Consider the following 23788-nt stretch of genomic DNA (forward strand, 5'->3'; position numbering starts at 1 on the left):
CTATTGGAAGAATGTTGCTAAACTTGAAATGGTTTAGAAAAGATTTACAAACACATTATTGGGACTGGAAGGTTTGAGTTACAAGGGAGAGACTGAAAAGGCTGAGGCTTTATTTCCCTGGAGCATGAGAGGCTGAAGGGGGACTTTACAGAGGTTTATAAAATTATGAGGGACAAGGATAGGGTGAAAGGCTACAGTTTTTCCTCAGGTAAGGGAGCCCAAAACTAGAGGTATGGGTTTAAGGTGAGAAGGGAAAGATTTTAAAAGGGCCTGAGGGGCAACATTTTTACACAGAGGGTGGTGCATGTATGGAATGAGCTGCCAGAGGAAGTGGTGGAGGCTGGTACAATTACTACATTTCAAAGGCATGTAGACAGGTACATAATTGGTAAGGGTTTAGAGGAATGTGGGTCAAAATCTTGCAAATGGAACTAGACCTTTAAGGATATCTGTTTAGCACAGACAAGTTTGACCAAAGGGTTTGTTTCCATGCTGTATAACTGTAAATTCTATAACTCTATAAGTCATTCCTGAGTCCCGACTTCTTACGGAGCCCAGAATCAGCCTTGTTCTATTTTTTTTCTCAGTAGTTCAGCTAAACAATTTTTTTCTGCGTGGAGCTTATTTTTCTCTCTGTATATGTCTTCTTCTCCAACTAATTGTGGCCCGATTTGCTCTTCAATGACATCAAATGGCTTTGAGTGACTGACTGAAAATCTTGTAACAGGCTTCACCCTTGTTCCTCAGCAGTACTGAATATAAATAATATTTTGGAACAGTCAAATATAGCAACAAGAACTGGGACTCTGATGTAATAGCTCATTAGAACTGTCTGTCTCTTGAATGTTACGATGCTTGCAGAGTGCTGGCTCTGACAGCATGGAACACATACAAAAAAAAAATCATGCGTTATGTCAGTGTTGTGGCTGTACTGGAAAAGCTGACTCAAACAGCCTTTCAGGCAGTGAGTTCCAGGCTCCTACTAATCTCTAAGTGAAGGTAAAATTCTCCCCAACTCTTCTCTTAGCCTTTTGCCTCTTACTTTAAATCTGTACTCCCTGGTTATTGATGACTCTACTCAGGGGGGAAAAAATGCCTTTTATACACCCTATCTATATCCTTCATTTTCTTATCATGTTCTCTCTATCAGTCCTCTCTCAAACTTCATTGCTTCAAGGAAAACAACACCAATGTTTCTAATCATTCCTCGAAGCTCAGACCCTTCATCCCAGGCAGCAGCCTGGTAAATCTCTCCTACACCAAATCTTGCACAATCACATCCTTCCTATAATGTGGGGACTAGAACTGCATGAGTATCCTAACTGCAGCCTAACCAGCATTTTATGCAAATCCTTGTTGCACTTGTTTTATATGTTTGGTTAAGAAAGACAAGGAGGAGAAGGTGAGGACTGCAGAGTTGAAGAAGAGTGTGGTTGGAAGGTTGGATCTGGGATAAGGTGGGGGGAGGGGAAATGAGGAAACTGCTGAAATCCACACTGATCCTGAGTGATTGGAGGGCTGCAAGGCAGAAGCTGAGGTGTTCTTCCTCCAAGCATTGGGTGGTCAGGGTTTGGCTGTGGAGGAGGCTCAGCACTTGAATGTCCTTGGTGGAGTGGGAGAGGGAGCTAAAGTGTTCAGCCACCGGGCACTGGGGCTGTTTAGGTAAAAACAATGACTGCAGATGCTGGAAACCAGATTCCAGATTAGAATAGTGCTGCTGAGGTTGTTTAGTGCATGTTCTATGAAACATTCTGCAAGTTAGCATCCTGTCTCCTCAATGAAGAAGAAACCACATCAAGAGCAACAGACACAGTAGATGATGTGTGTGGAAATACAGGTAAATCTCTGTTGAATGTGTGAAAAGTTGCCCCTTCAGTCCCTCTTATATCTTTCCCCTCTCACCCTAAACCTATGCCCTTTAGTTCTGGACTCCCCCACCCCAGGGAATTATTTACTCTATTTACCCTATCCGTGCCCCTCATGATTTTATAAACCTCTATAAGGTCACCCCTCAGCCTCTGACACTCCAGGAAAAACAGCCCCAGCCTGTTCAGCCTCTCCCTATAGCTCAAATCCTCCAACCCTGGCAACATGCTTGTAAATCTTTTCTGAACCCTTTCAAGTTTTTCAACATCCTTCTGATAGGAAAGAGCAGAATTCCAATATTCCAAAGGTGGCCAAACCAAAGTCCTATACAGCTGCAACATGAACTCCCAAATCCTATTCTCAATGGTATGACCAGTAAAGGAAAGCATACTTCACTATCCCATCTACCTGCAATTCTACTTTTAAGGGACTATGAACCCACACTCCAAGGTCTCTTTGATCAGCCACACTCCCCAGGACCTTACCATTAAGTATATAAGACATACTCTGATTTGCTTTTCCAAAATGCAGCACCTCACATTTATCTAAATTAAGCTACATCTGCCACTTCTCAGCCCATTGGCCCATCTGATCAAGATCCCATTGTACTCTGAGGTCCACTACACCTCCAATTTTGGTGTTATCTGCCAACTTACTAACCATACCTTTTACGTTCACATCCAAATTATTATATAAATGACAAAAAGCAGTGGACCTTCACCTGGTGAAGGAGCAATGCTCAGAAAGCTTGTGATTTCAAATAAACATGTTGGTCTATAACCTGGTATTATGTGACTTCTGACTTTATGGGAATATATTTGCCCTGTCGTCTTGATATTTCCTGCATGAATGCCTCCCATTCTCTGACGCATTTTTATTTGCACATAGTTGCTCCAAGGCCACTTGGGTCAAATGTATGCTATCTTACTAAAATTAGCTTTTCCCCTAGTTTATAACCTTTGATTTTTGACCCATTTCTATCCTTATCCATAACTATCCTAAATCTAAGTGAGTTATGGTCACAAACTCCAAAATACTCCCCTTCTGATAGACATTCTACCTGTACTGGCTCTTTTCCAATTATTACAACCTGAACTGTCTTCTTTTTTATTTTGGGCTTTCTATGTACTGGCTAAAGAAGTTCTCCTGGACTCAATGTAGGAATTTTGTTCCCACTCTACATTGCACACCGATATTATCCCAGTTAATTTTGGGCTGGTTTAAATCCCCAACATTATTGCCCTATTATTCTTACTCATCTCCAAAATTAGATTACATATTTGACCTTCTATCTCTCCTTAATTGTTTGCAGGCCTACAGAACACACCCAAGAGCATGTTTGCCCCTTTTGTGTTTTTTTAACTTCAACCCATATGGCGTTATTTGATGATGCTTCTAATATACCTCCTCACTGCCATAATTGATTCTTTGATTCATATTGTGACCCTCCTGTCTTCTACTTCACTCTCCATGTCGTCTGAAAAACCTACACCCAGGAATGTTGAGGTGCCATTCCTGCCCATCTTTCAGACACGTCTTCATCAAAAATATTATATCAGACTTCCACCTGCCTAAGTAGTCAACTACTTTGTCTTATTCCTCAGATTCCTTGCATTAAAATATATTCCATTCAGCCTTGCTAAATTCACTTCTTTCTCATCTAGCCAATGTTTCCTCTGCCTCCAACCTCAGTTGTAGAATCATTGAATCCCTTTGGTGTGGAAGTCTATTCAGCCCATCGAGTCCACACCAACTTTCTGAAGAGCATCTCACCCAGATGTAGATCTGACCCTCTACCCTATCCCTGTAACCCTGCATTTCCCATGGCTAACCTAGCCTGCACATCCGTGGACACTATGGGCAATTGAGCAATGCCAATCCATCTAACCTGCACATCTGGGTGGGCGGCACGGTGGCACAGTGGTTAGCACTGCTGCCTCACAGTGCCAGAGACCTGGGTTCAATTCCCGCCTCAGGTGACTGACTGTGTGGAGTTTGCACGTTCTCCCTGTGTCTGTGTGGGTTTCCTCTGGGTGCTCCGGTTTCCTCCCACCGTCACAAAGATGTGCGATTCAGGTGAATTGGCCATGCTAAATTGCCCATAGTGTTAGGTAAGGGGTATGGGCGGGTTGCGGGTCGGTGTGGACTTGTTGGGCCGAAGGGCCTGTTTCCACACTGTAAGTAATCTAATCTTTCGACTTTGGTAGGAAACCAGAGCACCCAGAAGAAACCCACACAAATTTACTTGCAGTTTAACTTATAATTCCACCTCATTTTCTATTTCCTCCGAAATACTCATTAGGTCCTATCTCCCTGCCGATTTTGATTAGATCGTCTGCAACAATATTAGCAAACCACACTGTGAGGACATTAGATCCGTTCTTTTTTAGATGTAACCAGGTCAACAGGCCCAAACTCCCACAGAAACTATTCCAGTGCCTGAGAAAACTGAAGCGCTTCCTCTGGCACCATCTCTCCAGTCACTTATTCCTGTTATATCCTCCTATTCCTACACTCACAAGTGTGTGGCATTGAGGGGTAATCCAGAGATAACCACTTTTGAAATCCTGCTTTTCAATTTTTGATCTAATTCCTTAAAATCTGCTGGAAGGGCCTCATTTCTCTTTCTTCCTATGTCATTGGTCCCAATTTGAACCATAACCTTTGGTTATTCACCCTGCCTCTTCAGAGTACTGTACAGCAAATCGGTGACATCCTTGACCCATATCCATAGGAGACAATATAACCCTCTGTGCCATAGCTCTAACCAGCCTCCACAGAGGAACCATTGCTCCCACTGTTTTCCAAGGCTGAAAAGCAGTTTGAATGAGATGCACTCATGGAATTCTGTCACTGTCTCCCTGTTCTCTTACTTCTGTCAGACCATCACCTCATTCCCTCTGCCTGTGTGCAGAGCCGAGCCTGCCTGAGCCTGCAGGTTGGCCTCTGCCTGAGCTGCAGGGTGACCATATCCTGAAATATGTTATCCATGAACCTCTCAGCCTTGTGTATGCCCTGTGGTCACTCCAGCTGTTGGTCAACCACCTCTGCAGCCATTGTTCCAGCCGGCGACACCTCCTGGTCATATGAGCATCCAGACCATTCGGAGTATCTAGGACTTCCCACATATCACAGGCTGTGCAAAACACAGGCCTGATGCTCCCGGACATTCCTTAGCTCAATAGAATATGGATCGCAGCTTTTATTTTACCTGTTTTATTGTGAAAATATACTTTTTTTCATTACAAAACTTTATGTACATACACAGCTGCTACAGTTCTGTTCTGTACAGTCTTTGGATATGGAGAACAAACAAACATTTGGGTTCAACTTTCCCTACAGTTGCAACAAACCCTCTACAAAGGCAATTCTTATTTATGCAATATACTATTCACATGTCATTGAGGCACCAGGAGGTTATAACTGAATAGATACCCCCACCCCATCGATTGTACTTCAGCAGAAAGACCTTGATGGTGGTCTTTTCCCACTGTGCCTTGGTAGCAGCTGCCCCAAGCTTTAGTGCATCCCGAAGCACATAGTCCTGGACCTTGGAATATAACAGTCTGCAACACTCAGTCAAGATCAACTCCTTACATTGGAAGACCGACAAGTTTCGGCCAGCTCAGTGAGTGTCTTTCACTGAGCTGATAGCTTTCCAAGTGCAGTTGATATTTGTTTCAGTGTGCGTCCTAGGGAACAGACCATAGCGCACAGAGTCCTGCATCACAGAGCTGCTCAGGAATAACCATGACAAAAAACCTACTGCATCTCTCCCCAGACCTTCTTTGCAAAGGCACATTCCAGCAGGAGATGTGTGACAGTCTCTACCCTAAACCAAGCTCTTCAAGGGCAGTGTGCAATGATGCAGAGAGTCATTACTTCTACCAATATATAGACTAGAAGTATCATACCATTTTCCACGTTCCATGTCCCAAATCCCACTCAGGTCCCTCACTGGTCTGTCTGCTTCTCTGCAAGGTTTCTCATCTCACCAACTCCTCTTGTCTCAATAAAGCTATCTGCCCTTCACAGGGTCCTCACCTCACCCACTCCTCTTAAGAATGCTGACATTTCCTGTTTTTTTTATTTGCAAAAATATACTTTATTCATCAATTATCTACATGTACATTAAAAAACAGGTCAAGGTAGAAATTTTAGGAAACACAATTTTCAAAATTATACTTTCATTTGAGTATTGCACTCTTAGGTGCTTCCATGCAAATGCAAAATTTGAATATTTATCAAGTATGAGCAGATCTATATACATTCCAATACCAGGTGACAAGGGATTCTGTAAGTTAACTGCCCCTTGGTACATTATGGCAGAAAAAACCTTAGACAGTGAGCTTTCCTTACTGAGACTTGGTAGCAGCTGTCCCAAGCTACATTATGTCCCACAGAATACAGTGCTGGCTTTGGAATGTGCCAGTCTGCAACACTCAGTCCAGGAAATCTCTTTGCATTGGACTATCAACAAGTTTTGGGCAGATAAAAGAATGTATTTCACCGAGTTAATGGTCTTCCTGGTGCAGTAAATGCTTGTCTCTGTGTACGTTCCAGGGAATAACTCAACAGAGGCCTGCATCACGGAGCTGCTCCAAAAGAACCTCAACAAAACCCATTGCATCTCTCCCCAGACTATCTTTGCAAAGGCATATTCCAAATGGAGATATGCAACAATCTCTTCAACTCCATAACCCTCTTGGGGAAGCACAGTGTTTGCTGTGAATGAGAGATCTAATGGGTATTGCTCTTCTCACTACCAGCCAGGCTACATCCTGATGCCTATTGGAAAGTTCTGGTGATGAGGAATGCTGCCAAATAATTTTTACATTCTGATCAGGGAGTCAACTGACAGGATCAAAACTTTCCTTTTTCCCAAGGGGCATTTTGCGCTGACCACTGCTTGGTGGGTCTCTGGTCAAAGATGCTTTTCTAGACAAAATTTTCTAAAAGTGGCAGGTGGCATCATAACCAGACCCATCCATCATAGCACGACAGATAGGCAGAACCTCAGCAGGTAGTAGCGCTTTGGGTTTGTCTACCAAGGATGTACACACTGTTTGATGCAGCCATGCACACAGGTGAGCAAACGGGTGAGTGACTTTGGGCACATTCTTCCCTATTCTACCCAGAGACCCACACATGATGTCCCTGTGGATAAGATCAGTCTTTGACCTCCAGATGAGTAGAAGATGGATCATGATATGAGTCAGACCTGCGCCATGAGCAGCAACATCGAAAGATGACCAGCTTTGTACCCACAATGGAGATGGAACAGCTCCATATACCAAGTCTCTGCATCATCATGAGTGTATACTCCAGGCAAGTTTTAGCACACAGCCCAGCCTCTCTGAGACATGTGCCCAATAGTTTCTGACTTGACAGTGAAGGCCAAGAAGGATTGGTTTGCCCAGTTCCCAAAGAACATGGCCTTGCTCTTAGTTCGATATACCTTTGCTCCTGAGGCCAGTTTAAACCGTTTGCAGATAATCATGAGACTGTGCACTGACAGCAGATCTGAGCTGAAAACAGTGACGTCATCCATTATTTTGGAAAGTACAGCTTTCTGTTTCTGTAGATAGTGTTACCAATTTGATAGTTGCTGCAACATTAAATTACTGAGAAACAGCCGAAGACATCTCTCAGGCTGCGTGAGGGAGATGGGTGCTACATTCATTAAATATAAGATAAACTGCTGCAGCAAGATCAATAGAACATTCTTAAGTGATGCTCTGACCTCCTTAAAAGGTCAGGCTTATTTTGGAAGTGATCTCTGTGGTTAACAAAAGAATAAAGCTTCTTGTTCTCTCTCCAGGCTTTGTTTCTGAAAGGTTCGATCATTGTTCATTAACTACAGCAGAAAACCTTCTTCAGCTAATTGTTTCCTCTGATCTTGGAGTTATGAAGATCTCTACACCAGGGAGGTCTTTTCTTCTGTGGATATTTTCTGTTGGACAAATTGTTTGAGAACACTGGTTGTCTGTGCACAAGGTTTTAAAATATCTTCTGTGAGCTTATTGTTTTTAACCTGCAAGACTTGATTGCAGTTTTTGACATTAAACTGCTTTTCACTGAGATAGCTAAACTTGTTGAGTTTTGAGATGTTCAAGCTTGTCTTGGTGTTGACACCGTTGACCCTTGTCCTACAGTATCCCAATTCCTTCTCTGTCCTCTGTGCATGAAAGTCCAGCTGTGAATGAATTGATCAGCAATATCTGAAACAGAGAGGTGCACAGCACTCAGTGAATTAATCCATTAGGATAGTGAGGGATTAGGAATCCCACGATCTGTATCCTGTACACAGAATGAGTTTTTGTATAATGTTGATTTCCTTTAAATGTCCTCACATTAGTCGGTCTTATAGCCCCTCCTTCATTCAACGTACAGCCCCTAGACATGACTAACCAGACTCCTGACTGCTGCATTTGTAGCTCCCTGACAAATGATATCCCTGACTGCTGGTGCTGGCCCTATATGACTGACTGCTGAACAGACTGTACTGGGACTGATTCCTAAAATGTGACTCCTCCAAATGCATGACTGACCATGTTGAAGCCATCACACAGTATGTGAATTATGACTCTGACTATCATTACCTGGACCCTTTACTCGATAGCATTCCCTTACCCCATTCCCCATCACCCCCTGTCTTTGACTAGATGGAGGACTATCCCTCAGCAATTACTGACACAGCCTTTTAGTTGAGAGAACAGGCAGTGTGTTTGCTGTGCACGGGTGCTGGTAATTGCTGTAGGTGTTAGATTACCATTCACCAAGATGTTTCCACCACCAAGGACCCACTTCTGAGGAAGGATTATGTTAATTTTGATTTCTCTTCACAGATGCTGCCAGACTTGCTGAGCTTTTCCAGCAACTTCTGTTTTGTTAAGGACCATTCAATATTGACCAGCATTGCAAGCAGCCTGTCTGTTTGTGATGGCATTATGCAGCCTCTTTAAACAACAGCAGTGAAAGCCTTTAGTTCTTACTGAAGTATCAATATTTGAACAGTCACGGTACACCATAGCAAGGCAAAGCTGGGCACAGATGATGCCAGCATATCAGGTAGGCACAAAATGACCACATGCTAAGCGAGCATCCGAGCAGGCCTGAGGTGCAGCCTGCTCGGATCCTTGATCCGTGTTCCTGTCTGTATATGCAAGGTGTCTATGCTGCAGCCTTTCAGTTCCAGTTGCCGGTGCACCTGCAATGCAGGACTGCACCCCTTGAGTGGCCGACTAGTATAGCTCAGAAGTGTCATGATGTTTGTGATCATTTTGAGAGCTGCTGGATGCCAGTAACTGAAAATGTAGTGCATGTGTGTGTGTGGCTGGTCTCTGTGGGCCATACTCAATGTCCAATTCGGGGACTGGTCAGTGCAAGTAGGACTGCAGATGCTGGAGAGTCAGTCAAAAAGTGTGGTGCTGGAAAAACACAGCAGCTCAGGCAGCATCCAAGGAGCAGGAGAGCCAATATTTGAAATGTCAATTCTCCTGCTCCTCAGATACTGCCTGACCTCTGCCAGGTATACTCTGGTTTTCCTATCAGGTGTTCCCAATGTTTAGCTTCTTTAGCGAGCTTTGTAAGATAAGAGACTGAATATTAGTGAGGCGAGTTGTAGTGTGTCCTCATCAACTGGCATCTTATTGTTGCCGAGCAAGGAACTCATCACATTGCTTGTGAAAAGCATAAAAGATGGAGCAAGATAGGCCTCACTGAACTTCCTGCTTGATTTGGTCAAAAATCTTACCATACCAAGCTCAACCAAATACAATAAGATTCTAGCCAGAGAAGCCAAGGTAGGATAGAGAAGAGGCAGAGATGGAATGTGTGACCATGACAGAAGGGAGAAAGGTGGAAGCGTAATGAATGGAATTTTCCAGTTCAGGGCAAGAGCAGGAAATGACATTGATTAGTTCGCAACTGTGTATCTCCTTAGCCAATCATACTGAGAATTCGTTATTTAGCTACACACAAAATGTCAGTTTGAACATTTAATGTTATCATGTACATAAAATGAAATACAATGAAAGAAAGAACATGGGACTGAGACAGAGACATAAAAGAGACAGAAAGAAAATGTTTAAAATTGCATGTTTTTTCTTTATATTGAATCTCTAACAATAATTCTGGAACAGAAATTCTGAAATCTCTGGCTGACACCCTCATGAACTTTGCAACTAAACATACATGTGCACTTGATGGGAATTGCTTTAAATTAGTTATGGGTAGAATTGTTGGCGTCACAACTATTTCCACAAAATAATGTGGTCCATAATCTAAATGCAGTGCAACATGCTGAGTTAATGGTTTTGATGATAATACATTGTGTGTTAGATGGCCCTGAAGTGATCCCTGCAAAATTGTGGACCTATGACTCATCAGGAGCAACACCACAAGAAGCCCAATGATATAATGAAACCAATACATCTAGCTCACATTTTCCTTCTGTGCCAGTGCTCTATCACACTTTGGATGTCACTGTTCATATTCCATGTCACAATAGGACAAAAACACAATGAATCAAAGGCAGTCATTTGGAATGTTTCAACGCCCCAGGAATTGAAAGTTCACTCTGCACTTCACTCAATGCAGCAGCTAGCTTGCCTATGACGTCTAACTACACGTATCAATTTGACTTAAAGAATGAAAGCCTACATTCTGAATTGCACCGTGAACAGGAAATAAACACTTGCCCACACACAATACTTATTGAACAATTAGATGGAGCAGCTTTAAGAAAAAAGTCTTGCAATAAAAGAAAAACCCAAAGAACTGCGAAAGCCGGAAATCAGAAGATAGATAGAAATTTCTGGAAAATCTCAGCAGGTCTGGCAGCATCTGTGGACAGAACACAGAGTTAATGTTTTGGATTCCGTGACCATTCTTCAAAATTGATTGTTGCTAAGAAAACTTTGGTATATATGCTAGAGAAAGGTTGGGATGTGGGTGGAAGGGAGGTGGGAGGAGACCATTAGTGGCTGACAATAGGTTGGTTGTGGTAGCAGACTGGCCTGGTGTGTGGGCATTGGAGTATGACTTGGGAGAAGGTGTTCAGGCCCTAAAATCATTGAACTTACTTTTGTGTTCTGAAGGCTGTGCGTTTTCAAATGGAAAATGAGATGCTGTTCTTCCAGCTTGTACTGAACTTTGATGGAGAATCGCAGCAAACTTGAGACAGAAATGTTGGCCAGGGAATATAGTAGTGGGTTGAAGTAGCAGGCAACGGAAAGCTCAAGGTCATTTTTGTGGAGGTTTTCTGAAAAGCAGTCATCCAGTCTGCATTTCATTTTTCCATTGTATAGCAGACCACATCGTAAGCAGCAAATACAGTAGATTAGACTGAGTGAAATTTTGCAATGGTTTAGTTTAGTTGGTCTCACTCTCACTTGTGGCAGCAAGTTTTGGGCTCAAATCTCATTCCAGTATTTAAGAACATAATTTAGCTGACACCTTAATCCTGAGGGAATGCCAAACCTCAGATTCAATGTTAAACACAAGTTTAATCTCAAGATAGATATTAATGATTATTTAGTACTCTTTTGAAGAGTTATCATCATAACCTGGTTATGTTAATACTGAGGATTTACTTCTTTCATGTTTATTCCGAATTTTGAGTGTGAACTCTATTGTACTTGTGCGAATAGTACACATCAAAGGAAAATCCATGAATTTTTGCCACTGAGACAGATTTAACTTTTACACACTGATATTTTGTCTATTTAAGGACCTGACCACCTGAAAGAAGCAGGTGCCCCAATGTTAGTGGGAAGCCCCTATCTCGTATGCCAGCAATACAATCACTGGTATCATTTGTTCATGTTCATATTTGTTGAGTCTAAAGACCAATTTTACCTACAATTCCAACCTGCAGAGAGACTGTACAGGGAAGGTGAAGGCAGAATGGGATCATCACTGGACTGGGCTAATGCTCTGCCATTCTCACCTGGTCTGGCCTACATGTGACTCCGGAGCCACTTGATTGTATCTAACTACAAGAAGGTCTGATAATAGGAATGAAACTGGACAAACAAGACATCATTGACCGAGGCACCAAAACATACAATCTATTAATTCTGCAATGTCTTCCTTATGAACATCTGAGGGTTTATACCAAAATTGTTAGAGCTGTCCCACAGACTCGTCAAGCAACAGACTGATGTAGACATTCTCTCAGAATCACATCTGATGGCTAATGCTTCACCATAATCATTACCCATGGGGATGTCCAGAGATGTCAGTCATGGTCATTGGGTGACATGTTCACCGTGCCACATGGGTCACATGGTTACTGGAACTCCCTTTCTGACAGCACTGTGCACTGCATTGACAGCAGCAGTTCAAGAATCTACCCTGCCAGCACCTTCTCAAAGACAATTAGGGATGGGCAATAAATTCTGGCTAGCTTGTGATGCCGACATCCTGTGAATAGCTTTTTAAAAATCAGTTCAACAGTAGCATTCAGAAAATCATTCCATCTCGAGGAACAAGTTTAATTTGAATTCTGTTGAGTATATCTGTGATTACTTAAAAATAACGTATTTAGTAATGCCACAGTAGGTTATGGCTCCAAAACCTCCAGCAAGTGTTATTGCTCCACATATGTTTATGCTTCATCAATACCATCGCACTGATTCATGTGCTGAATTTTCACTTTAATTCTGTGTACTTCTATCAATACATCCATCTATGGAGGTGATAGTGGAATAGTGGTAATGTTACCGGGCAGCATTCCAGAAACCCTAGCTTAATAGTCTGGGAGCAAGGGTTCAAGTCCCAGATGTTGATATTTGAATCTAATAAAATCTAGAATAAATGGTAACCATGGAGCGGCTGTCAATTGTGGTAAAAATCCATCTGGTTCACTAATGTCTTTTTCTGAAGGAAGTTTGCTTTTCTTACTTGGTCTGGTCTACATGTGACTCTATACCCACAGGAATGTGGTTGACTCTTAACTGCCCTGTAGCGATGGGCAATAAATGCTGGCCTAACCAATCATACTACATCCCATGAATCAAATAGTTTTAAAAAACTACCTCTAATTCTCATTGTGTCACCATACTACGACAAGGATGTGGATGCTTTGGAGGGGGTATAGAAAATGTTCACTGGAATGTTGTCTGTGTGTGGGTTTAAACTATGAAGAAAGGTTGGATGGACTGGACTTGTTTCCACTGGAACACAAGAGGTTGAGGGGCTAGCTGATAGAAGTTTATAAGATTGTGAATGACATGGATAGAGTGGAAAGAATAAGGCTTTTCCCAGGGTGGAGAAATCAGTTGTTAGGGAACACAGGCAGGGTAGAAGATTAAAAGAGATGTGCGAGGCAACTTTTTCATTCAAAGCATAGTGAGTGCCCAGAATGCACTGCCAGAGGAGGTGGTGGAAGCAGACACAATAGCAGCATTCAAGAAACACCTGGATGAATACATGAATAAGTGGGGAATAAAGGGATTTGGATCCTTTAGGGGAAGACAGTTTTAGTATGGAATGACAAATATGTTGCCCCAGGCTTGGAGGGTCAACGGGCTTGTTCCTATGCTGTATTGATCTTTGTTCTTTTATTGGCACCAATTCTAACCTTAAGCATTCAATGCTTCTACCATAGGCACAAAGACAGCAGTGCGTACCATCTAAAAGATGCAGCAACTCAACAAGGTTCCCTCGATAGTATCTTCCAACCCAGTGATCTCTACCACCTCAGACGAAGATGGCAGTGACATGGGAACACCACCACCTTGAAAACATCTGAAAACCAAATGCCATCCTGACTGGAATTTATAATGCCATTCCTTTAGTTTTGCTGGTGTCCTTACTCCTGATGGACATCCATAATTCTACCTTCTCAGATGCAATTAAGGATGAGCAACAAATGCTGGCCTTACTAACAATGCTCAAATCTCATGAAAAAATACTACCTATCACATTTGCAATTTACATACCGTCTCAAAGGGACTAATGTTCTTGCTATACAGATCATATATTGTAAGTTTAATTACAGAAAATATATGGGTTTGGAATTTATCATTGGTTCAGTGCTGACTGGAGTTTGTTTCCAAGTGTAGCATTTAATCAGAATATGCATTAACTGCCCATTGTGGGGATATAAACCTAATACAGTAGTGGGAAGCACATTCTCTGGTGTACACTGAGATGCTCATTAAAATATTTCTCTAAATTTTGTGTTACACTAATTTAGTTATTTCTGAACTTTATCATTGTCAGTAAAATGCTATTTACATCCTCATCAGCAATTATCTGTGGACACAGCACCGACATTCAACTCATTAAAAGTGATAATTAATTCTGTCCCTTTCTTTATAATAGAGAGATTTAAACAAAAAAAAAGCAACTAACTTTAGATTCAGGATTAGTGCTTATTTTAATATGGACAGACCACTAGCTGTTAACAAACCAGCCCTATTCCCTTAATATTCTTTCTGATGGTACCTGTTCTATAATATGAAAATGTATGTTGCCTTTTATCATGTTTCAATTGATTTTCACAGGTTTTGTATAGCTGAAAATGTGTTGCTGGAAAAGCGCAGCAGGTCAGGCAGCATCCAAGGAGCAGGATGCTGCCTGACCTGCTGCGCTTTTCCAGCAACACATTTTCAGCTCTGATCTCCAGCATCTGCAGTCCTCACTTTCTCCTACAGGTTTTTATAGAATTGCCAACTTTGTAAAAGGGATTAGATTTGATCCTTTGAGTTTTGATTACAGTTTATACTATGTAATGGACTTTTAGACATATTATACAGCATAAAGTAATTTGCATTTCTCAATCTACTAAGGGGCTAATTTTCCATTTCTCCCTTAAACATAACACCAATTTACAGGTAATGTACTTGTGATAGAAATCATCTAATTTTACATTCTTTTTTAAGTTGGAAACTATTCTTTAAGCTTTAAAAGCATTCTGAAATACATCAGATTGGCTTGTCTTCTGAAAACCACCGTTCACTAAGTATGTAAATTAGCTTGTTGAGCCTGAAGATTTGTTTTCAGACGTTTTCATCACCATACTAGGTAACATCATCAGTGAGAGTCTCCAGTGAAGCGCTGGTGGTATGTCCCACCTCGATATTAATAGCTCTTGGTTTCTCAAGGCAGGTGATGTCATTTCCAGTTTTTCTTTCAAGGGAAGGTAACTGGGATCTAAGTCAATGTGTTTATTGATTGAGTTCTGATTAGAATGGTTTGATGTAAGGTAACGTGACTATAGTTTTTCGTTGTGTTGTGTCTGCTTGTTTGGGTTTGTTTCTGAGGAATCGGCAGATTGTGTTTATTGGGTACCTGCTTTTCTTGAAAACATTGTACAGATATTTTTCTTCTGCTTTTCGTAGTTTTTGGGTGCTGCAGTGTGATGTAGCTTGTTGAAATAATGTCTTGATGCAGCTACTTAAACAGCGACTAATGAACCTAAAGCATCCATTAGATACTACCAGCAAAACTAATGTCATTTACAAGATACCATGCAAGACCTATAAAAAACACTACATCAGGCAAACTAGCAGGAAACTTGCCACCAGGGTACAAGAAAACCAACTGGCCACCAAATGACATGACCCACTATCCCTAGTTTCTGAACATATAGACAAAGAAGAACACAACTTTGACTGGGACAACACACACACACCCTACGACAGGTGAAACAAAGACACAAACGAGAATTCTTAGAGGCATGGCATTCTAACCAGAACTCCATCAATAAACACGTTGATTTAGATCCTATCTACCTTCGTTTGAAAAAAAAGCTGGAATTAACATCACCCACCTGAAGAACCCAAGGCCTATAAACAGAGAGGTGGGACATACCACCAGCACCTAACTGGAGACCCTCACTGAAGATGTTACCTTGTATGGTGACAAAACGTCTGAAAACAAACCTTCAAACTCAGCGAGCTAACTTACACACTTACCATCAACCTGAGCTACAAATCTTCACAAAAATCACTAACCACTGTTTAATCTTTCCCTTAACACTGAAGTAATTCAGTTTGAAGTAATAACTTATTGGCTTGCTAAGAAAGTAAACAGTTGAGTGTTTTTGCTCTTATCATTGGACAGCAAATTAATTAGACTTCAATTATAAGACAAACCAAACTTTAGGACTTACACCATGATTTGCTTAAAAAGTAACTTGTGGCTTTGATTTACATCCTGCCACATTTAAGCAATACAGGTCCCAGATCAAAAATTGACAGTGGGCAAGGTTGAACTATCGAATGGTGAAAAATAAACCAAAACCACCTGACTGATGTTCAGATGCAACAACATAAGGCTTTGTAACATTCAGGAAAGTAAAGGAAGTTTCCAGCACTATAGGAATGTAAGTCTCATTGCAGAATTGACTGTGAGATAAGGCATTTCTTCTATGTTCATAGGTAATAAAAAAGAAAATTGATCCTGTTAGTGACAAGGATGGCAAACCATCACTACTTGTGTTATCAACTATTATTATGCAAGCTTATCAAACTCAAGGGATCACAGAATAATACAACTGCAACAACTCATATTTGTTTAGTGCCTTTACATACAATGAAAAGTTAAAAATTTGTTTCGCAATGTAGTAAAACAAAGTCTGATTCCTGGAACTGATTCACACAATCAGACAGCAGATCACTGTTAGGTTAAAATAGCAGGTTCGAAGAAATAGCTTTTAAGGTGTACTGTAAAGGAGGAAAGGGAGGTACAGAAGCAGAGACATGTGGGGATGGAATTCCAGAGCTTGACGCCAAGGCAACATCCAGCTGCCAGTGGTGATGCCATGAAAATTGTGGCTGCTAACAAGATCAGGATAGCAAGTACAGATCGCTTGGAAAGTTGTGGGGCTGGATGGGATGACAGAAATAGAGACAGATGAGGCTACAGGAGGCTTTGGAAACAAAGGTGAGAATTTTTAGATCAAAATGTTGTGTAACCAGGAGCCAATGTAGGTCAGCGATTACAGATATGGTAGGAATGGGCCTTGGTGTGAGTTGAGACATGGGCAGCAGAGTATTGTATCATCTCAAATCTATAGTGGGTGAGTGTTGGGGACCAGCCAGAAGTCTAGAGTTAATGAGGGCATGCATGATTTGATTTGATTTTGATTTTATTTGATTTATTATTGTCACATGTACCGAGATACAGTGAACAGTATTGTTTTGTGTACTAATCAGACAAATTATACTTTACATAAGTGTGTCAGGGTAATAGAGCAGAATGCAGAATATAATGTTGAAGGGGCAGAGAAACATCAACTGTAATATATGAGAGGTCCATTCACAAGTCTGATAACATGAGGGAAGAAGCTGTTCTTGAATTGGTTGGTACTTGTTTTCAAACTTTTGTATTTTCTGCCCGATGGAAGAGGATGGAAAAGAGTATAAACGGGGTGGAAATGGTCTTTGATTATGTTGGCTACTTTCCCAAGGCAGTGGGAATTGTACACAGAGTCAATGGAAGGAAGACTAATTTTCATGATGGAATGGGCTGTGTTCACAACTTTGTGATTTCTCGCAGTCTTAGGCAGAACAATTGCCATACCGCTCCGTGGTACATCTAGACTGAATGCTTTCCAAGGTGCATCTATAAAAATAGGTTAGAGTCATCATGGACATGCCAAATTTCATTAGCCTACTGAGGAAGCAGAGGTGTTGGTGTGCTTTTTTGACTGTCGTGTCGACATAGATGGACCAGTATAAATTGTTGGTGATATTTACTCTGAGGAACTTGAAGCTCTTGATCATCTCCACTCAGCACCATTGAGACAGAAAGCAGCATGTACTCCACACCGCTTCCTGAAGTCAATTGCCAACTCCTTTATTTTGCTGACATTGAGAGAGAGTTTTTTTGTCTTTACACCATATTACCAGGTTGTCTATCTCTTTCCTGTACTCTGCCCCAACATGGTAATGTCATCAGCAAACTTGCAAATGGAATTAGAGCTGAATTTGGTAGAAAGAGTATATGAAGGGGCTGAGTACACAGCCTTGTGGGGCACTGGTGCCGAGGATTATTGTGAAGGAGGTCTTGTCGTCTACCCTTACCGATTGTAGTCTGTGGGTCAGGAAGTCCAGGATCCAGTTGCAGAGGGGGGAGCAGAGTCCTAGATCTCAGAGTTTGGAGATGACTTTGGTTGGCATTATGGTGTTGAAGGTGGAGTTAAAGTCAATAAGAAGGAACCTGACATAGATGTCCTTGTTAGCCAGATGTTCCAGTGATGAGTGTTGGGCCAGGTGGTGACTTTTAGTACATCAAGGCAATCTGGGAAGCTGATGCTGATGTGGCCATTACTAATCTCACAAAGCTCTCCATAATACTGGATGTCAGAGCCATTAGGCAGTAGTCATTAAAGTTGCCTGTTTTTTAAAAAAGTTTCATATAATACAAGAGGCTCAGAGACTCATAGATATTTATGGCAGAGAAGGAATATATTCAGTCCATACACTGATCAATAAAGATACGATTACATGAATCCCAGCTTTTGGCCCATAGCCCTGGAAGCTAAGGCAAAATGAGTGAACATCTAAATACTGCTTAAATGTTACAAAGGTTTGTGACTCAACCACCCATTCAAGCAATGATTTCCAAACTCTCACCACCATCTGGTTGAAAAGATTTCTCCTCGGTTCTCCTGTTAGCCTCCTACCTCTTACTTTAAATCCATGGCCCCTGGCTATTGATCTGTCTACTAATTTAAAAAAAATTCCTATGCATCCTATCAATGCCCCTTCATGATCTTGTACACATCTACCAGATCCACTCCCTCAACCTACTGGAACGGCATGCCACAAATTGAGTCCCAGTCGTACCAAATGTGAAAATTGTATTTTATCTAAGGAATGCACAGTACCCCAATTTACTTGACTTTCTGACTAAGGTTGATAGAAAGCACAGAACATATTTTTGTACTTAATAAAAATTATTATTTATCGTAAGTAATTGGACTATAGCTACTGATAAACAGATGTAAATCATTGACATACAAAACTATTATCTAAAACTCTAATCCCCTCACGGACACACCCAAAAGCAAATAATGAAAATAGATCAGTGGCAGAGGTAGAAAATAGTTTTGAGATGATCCTACTTCAGTTAGTCAGGCCCTTGGTATTCAGTTATCTTTCTCTGGAAGCTTCCATTGGTTTGTAAGAAGTATTAAGTGACTGATTCACTTGGAAAATGTCTCTAATTTAACTTTTTAAGACACAACTCACAGCAACTGCTGTAGGCGAGATAACTTGTTTTCTTCAAGTTTAAAACTTCTTTTATTGCAGTGAACAGGCAGCTTCTGCTGGGGAGAACAACAGCACACCATTCTGTTTCATTCTCCCTCTGTGTATATTGATTCCAGTTCCAACCTGCTCAGTTAATTGAAAGCTAATCAGCTTCACTTCTAAACAACTCCTCGGCTCCTGATTGTCGGAAGTTTCAGGAACTCGTAGCCACAAGAAACAGAGTCTGCAATAGGTATTGAATTCCTTAATGTAAAACCATGCTGGTAATTCCATGTTTCAAAAACAATTCTTTCTCATTGCAATCTTCAGTTTTGAAAGAACCAAAAAAAGAACACCATTCTAACACCTGTCTCAACCTTCATGGTAAACAATACCAGCTTATCTAACCTTTCCTTCTTTCTTAGGTCCTCCAGTTCAGGCAAGCATGTCCTTTCTACAATATTTTAGTGCATCTGGGAAGCTGGTGCTGATGTGTGCCATTATTAACCTCCCAAAGCTTTTCATAATACTGGATCTTAGAGTCACTGGGTGGTGGTCATTAAAATTGCCTGATTCATTTTTAAAGTTTCATACAACACAAGAGGCTCATAGACTCATTGATATTTATGGCAGAGAAGGAATACATTCAGCCCATACACTGGTCAATAAAGATAGGATTACACGAATCCCAGCTTTCTACAATCTATAGTCCAGAACTGCATGCAGCGCTCAAATTCCAGCATGATGTCCTTTTTTATAGTACAGTACTCCTTGGCTGTTGTCCCTTAAGCCTTCTTAATCAGATTATCCATATGCCCTGCTACTTTCAGAGATCTGTAGATATGCATGCCAAGATCCTTTGATTTTTAATATTTTCCAGGGTCTAGTATTTAAAGATTCTAAATGTGCTTTGACAGCTAATGAGAGAAAGTATATTGAAAGATAAGTGAGGGGGTTGGGTGTCAAGCAAGTACTATAGAGGGTCAGGCAGGTGAAGTGTAATGAGTCAGGTCAAGTAAGATGGCAGGTCATTGAGGCATACAGGTGGCAGGTGGATGGTGTTGGGGAAATAGTTGACTGAGGGGTAACGTTGGCAGGTGGGCAGTGTGTATACATGCCAGGTGAGTAGTGATACAGGAGACAGGTTTGTAGGAGCAGGTGGATGGTATGTAGTGTGCCAGGTGGATGTAGGGCAGGTGAGCCAATTTGTTGGGGGTAGAAGGGGCTAAGGAGCCAGGTGGATGGCATGCTATTGTGGAAGGTGGGTGAGTGGTACAGATTGGAAGTTTGTTCTGGTTAAGGTGGTAATATATGGGTAAGGATTAGCATAGACTGGACGGCATATGTTGGAGGGGAGATGATTCTTGGCAAGAGTGTGAGAGCTTTCAAGGAAGGTATGGTCAATGGAATGATTGTGGGAATTGGTGCTTGTCATACCAGTTTGGATTGAGGGGGTGTTGAGAGTGGGGGAGTTATTGGGAAGGTTCAGGTCCTTGGATCTTCGGGGGAGTGGGTGTCAGTTTGAGGAGTGGAGGATGTTTGCAAGGATGTAGGGAGCTGTGCATCAGATCCTTGGTGCAGGATTAGATCAGGGTGGAACCATGGGTAAGTGGTCATCTGTGACAACAGTTTGATGGTGGGGGAAGTGCATTGCTCAGTCATTTGTAAGGATAATCAGTTTAACCCAGAACCTAGAATAGATTTCAGTCCTATCTTTCCTAGCTAAATATTGAGTTAAGTCAGAATACCCTCTAATATCTCCAAAGCGTTCTACTTTAACAATGGGACAGACTGTGGTCAGCTTGTACATTAATTGGTGTCAACGTTAAACCCATAGAATGTTTTTCTAGGCATCTGTGAGTTTTTCTTTTTCAGGCAATTTTGACCATAGTCCTTGTATCTTCATATTTATCCATGTACATTTAAGAATTTAAGGCATTATTAAATCGATGAAATCCACATTTTCTTTATTTTTTTCTTTTTACTTTGACACTAATTAAATAATCCATTTGTTCTGAGGTGTAAATCTCTAATTTAGGAGTTAGATAAAAAGAATAGGAGAAAGGGAGGACTGCAAATGCTGGAGATCAGAGTGGAGAGTGTGGTGCTGGAAAAGCACAGCAGGTCAGGCAGCATCCAAGGAGCAGGATATGGTCAGTGGAATGGTTGTGGGAATTGGTGTTGCCAGAATTGGAGGATTTGAGCTATAGAGAGAGTTTGAATAGACTAGGGCTGTTTTCCCTGGAGTGTCAGAGGCTGAGAGATGACCTGATAGAAGTTTATAAAATCATGACGGGCATGGATAGGATAAATAGTCAAAAGACTTTTCCTTCATCAGAATGAGGAATGAGCCATTCATCAGGGATGAGATAAAAAGAATACTTTATTATTGTTAAAGTTTATGGTTTAAGGGCTGCCAAATCAGAAATTAGTACATATAAATTCAATTTGTTCAAAAGGAAGATTCTAACATGCGTTATTAACTCAGTTTGAAAATCTCAAAGAATGGCACAATTAAATAAAAGCCTAAATGTTCCTAAATTATGGAGACCTCACTTTTTGTCTTCATGTTAAATAACCAAGAATCCTGGTTGTCAAGCCAACTTGAGTTAACACTTCCTGAAGCACTCAATCCTGCATTAAAACAATGGTGCTATGAGAAAAGTAAAATACTACAGATGCTGAAAATTCACACTAAAAAACAGATAACATTAGGAATACTCAGCAAATGACAAGAAAGAATTTCTGACTGATGTCTGAACCCCATGAGTGGAAGATGTTGGAGATTTACAAGCATGTGCAGTGGCAAAGATTAAGAAAGGATGTTCCTTGTATTTCACAAAATTGCAGCATTGCTCAGATCTATGATTAATTCAAGCATATATTATCTGGAAGAATGAGTGGTGATCTAGTTAAGGCATTAAAAAATTCTGTATGGATTTGACAGGTCAGATGCTAGGGAGGATATTGTCTCAGGTTGAGTAATCTAGATTATGGGTCACAATGAGGGCTCAGCCATTTTAATAAATTAATGTTTATGAATCTTTGGAATTTCTTACCCCAGTCAGCTGTGTATGCTGATTAATTGTGTGTTCAAGAGTGGGTCCTTAAGGTACCTGCCAATAATGTAAGAAAGTAGAGCTGAGGTTGAAGATTGACCATAACTTTATTGAATAGCGGGGTGGCTGAAAGGGATAAGTGGTCTATTCCTTCCCCTATTTATTAAGTGCTGACATAGATGTCTATTGCAACATTTTTTATTTGGAGGAAGTGACTATTTAATGTTTATTTTAGCATTGTAAATATGTCTTATAAAGTTATACCAGCTTTTCAAAATCTAATTATCAAACATTTAGTTGTAGTTTGCGGATGTAATTCTTCATGTCCAATTTCATTAGGAAGAAGAAATCTTTTTATAATACTTACTTAGCTTAGTCTCTAGTGGTGTAATTAACTACTAAATTGTGTGAATAAATGGAACAGCTTTGATTTCATATTTGAATGGCCCAGAGTTTGTGGCCAATGATGAAATGAAAAACTAGTTTTGCTTTCCACCCTGAAAGAAACTGCTTAGAAAGATTCAGTGGGTTCTAGAGTGCAAACCTACCCTATTCTCATACATTTGTACTTGGTAAGTTCAAGCAGGGATGCATGGGATCTGTGAGTAGGCAGACATCAGAAAGAGTGATCGACCAATCCAATTGAAGAATCCTCATAGACAGCAAAGCAGGAAGTAAGGAATAATAAATATATATGTGGAAAGGGAAATAAAGACTGGACATACACTTGCTTAGAAGAGAGAAACTTAAACAGAAAATAACAGAAATTTTAGAAAAGTTGTATGATATGGAAATACTAGTCATTCAGTTATATTCAAGACTTTTTTTAATTGAATGATTTATTGTCTCTTGCTTTTTATGGTGAATAATGCAGTAAAATACAGTGAAAAACATCAACTGATAACACAATCTGGCACCATTTTTAATAGTTTAAGAATAAAAAGAGTAAAAAGATGTAAGTGAAAGAGAGTTATATTCATTCCGCCATCTCCACCATGAGTCATGAGTTGGCTCACCAGGAACATATACACTGCCACCCATCCTCAACCTACTCACTGTCATCTGTGCTAGACCCATCAGTGTAAGAGTTGCCACTCTTTAGACACTATATCTTCAGTGGTGGGCCCAGCTCACCATCATTGAATCCCATGCTGAACCCACACTCGCCCTGCAACCAAGGGTCTGTGCATGAATTGTGTCAGGAATCCCTGCTCCAGATATACCATGCTGCTGCTGCTGCAGCCATTGCCTCACAAACATCAGGAATCCCTGCTCTGAGCCGACTGCAACCAGGAGTCCCTGGCTCCATCTCCAGGCCAGGCCGCTGTGGTGCTAAGAGTCCCAGTCTGGGCACCCTCCTCCGAGATGTCACCTTGATGATGCTGCCATTTTGAAGGGTCTGCTGCCGCCAACACTAATCACTGGAGGACTGGTCTGGAATGAGGTAGCACTGCTGCCACCACCTCCAGTCACTGGGAGGTGTAGCATCCACCATCACCACCAAAACTGGGAGGTTGCTGCTATTCTTCACCTGGCCTGTTCTCCAACTGTGCTGATGCTGCCAACTGTCCTGTCAAAGAAAAACAAAACAAAAAAGAAAAAAGAAAGAGCAGAAGTTAAAAAAAAAGAAAGAAAGCAGATGGGAACAGATGA

This window comes from Hemiscyllium ocellatum, chromosome 14 (genome assembly GCF_020745735.1).
Source record: "Hemiscyllium ocellatum isolate sHemOce1 chromosome 14, sHemOce1.pat.X.cur, whole genome shotgun sequence".
Classification (NCBI taxonomy): Eukaryota; Metazoa; Chordata; class Chondrichthyes; order Orectolobiformes; family Hemiscylliidae; genus Hemiscyllium; species Hemiscyllium ocellatum.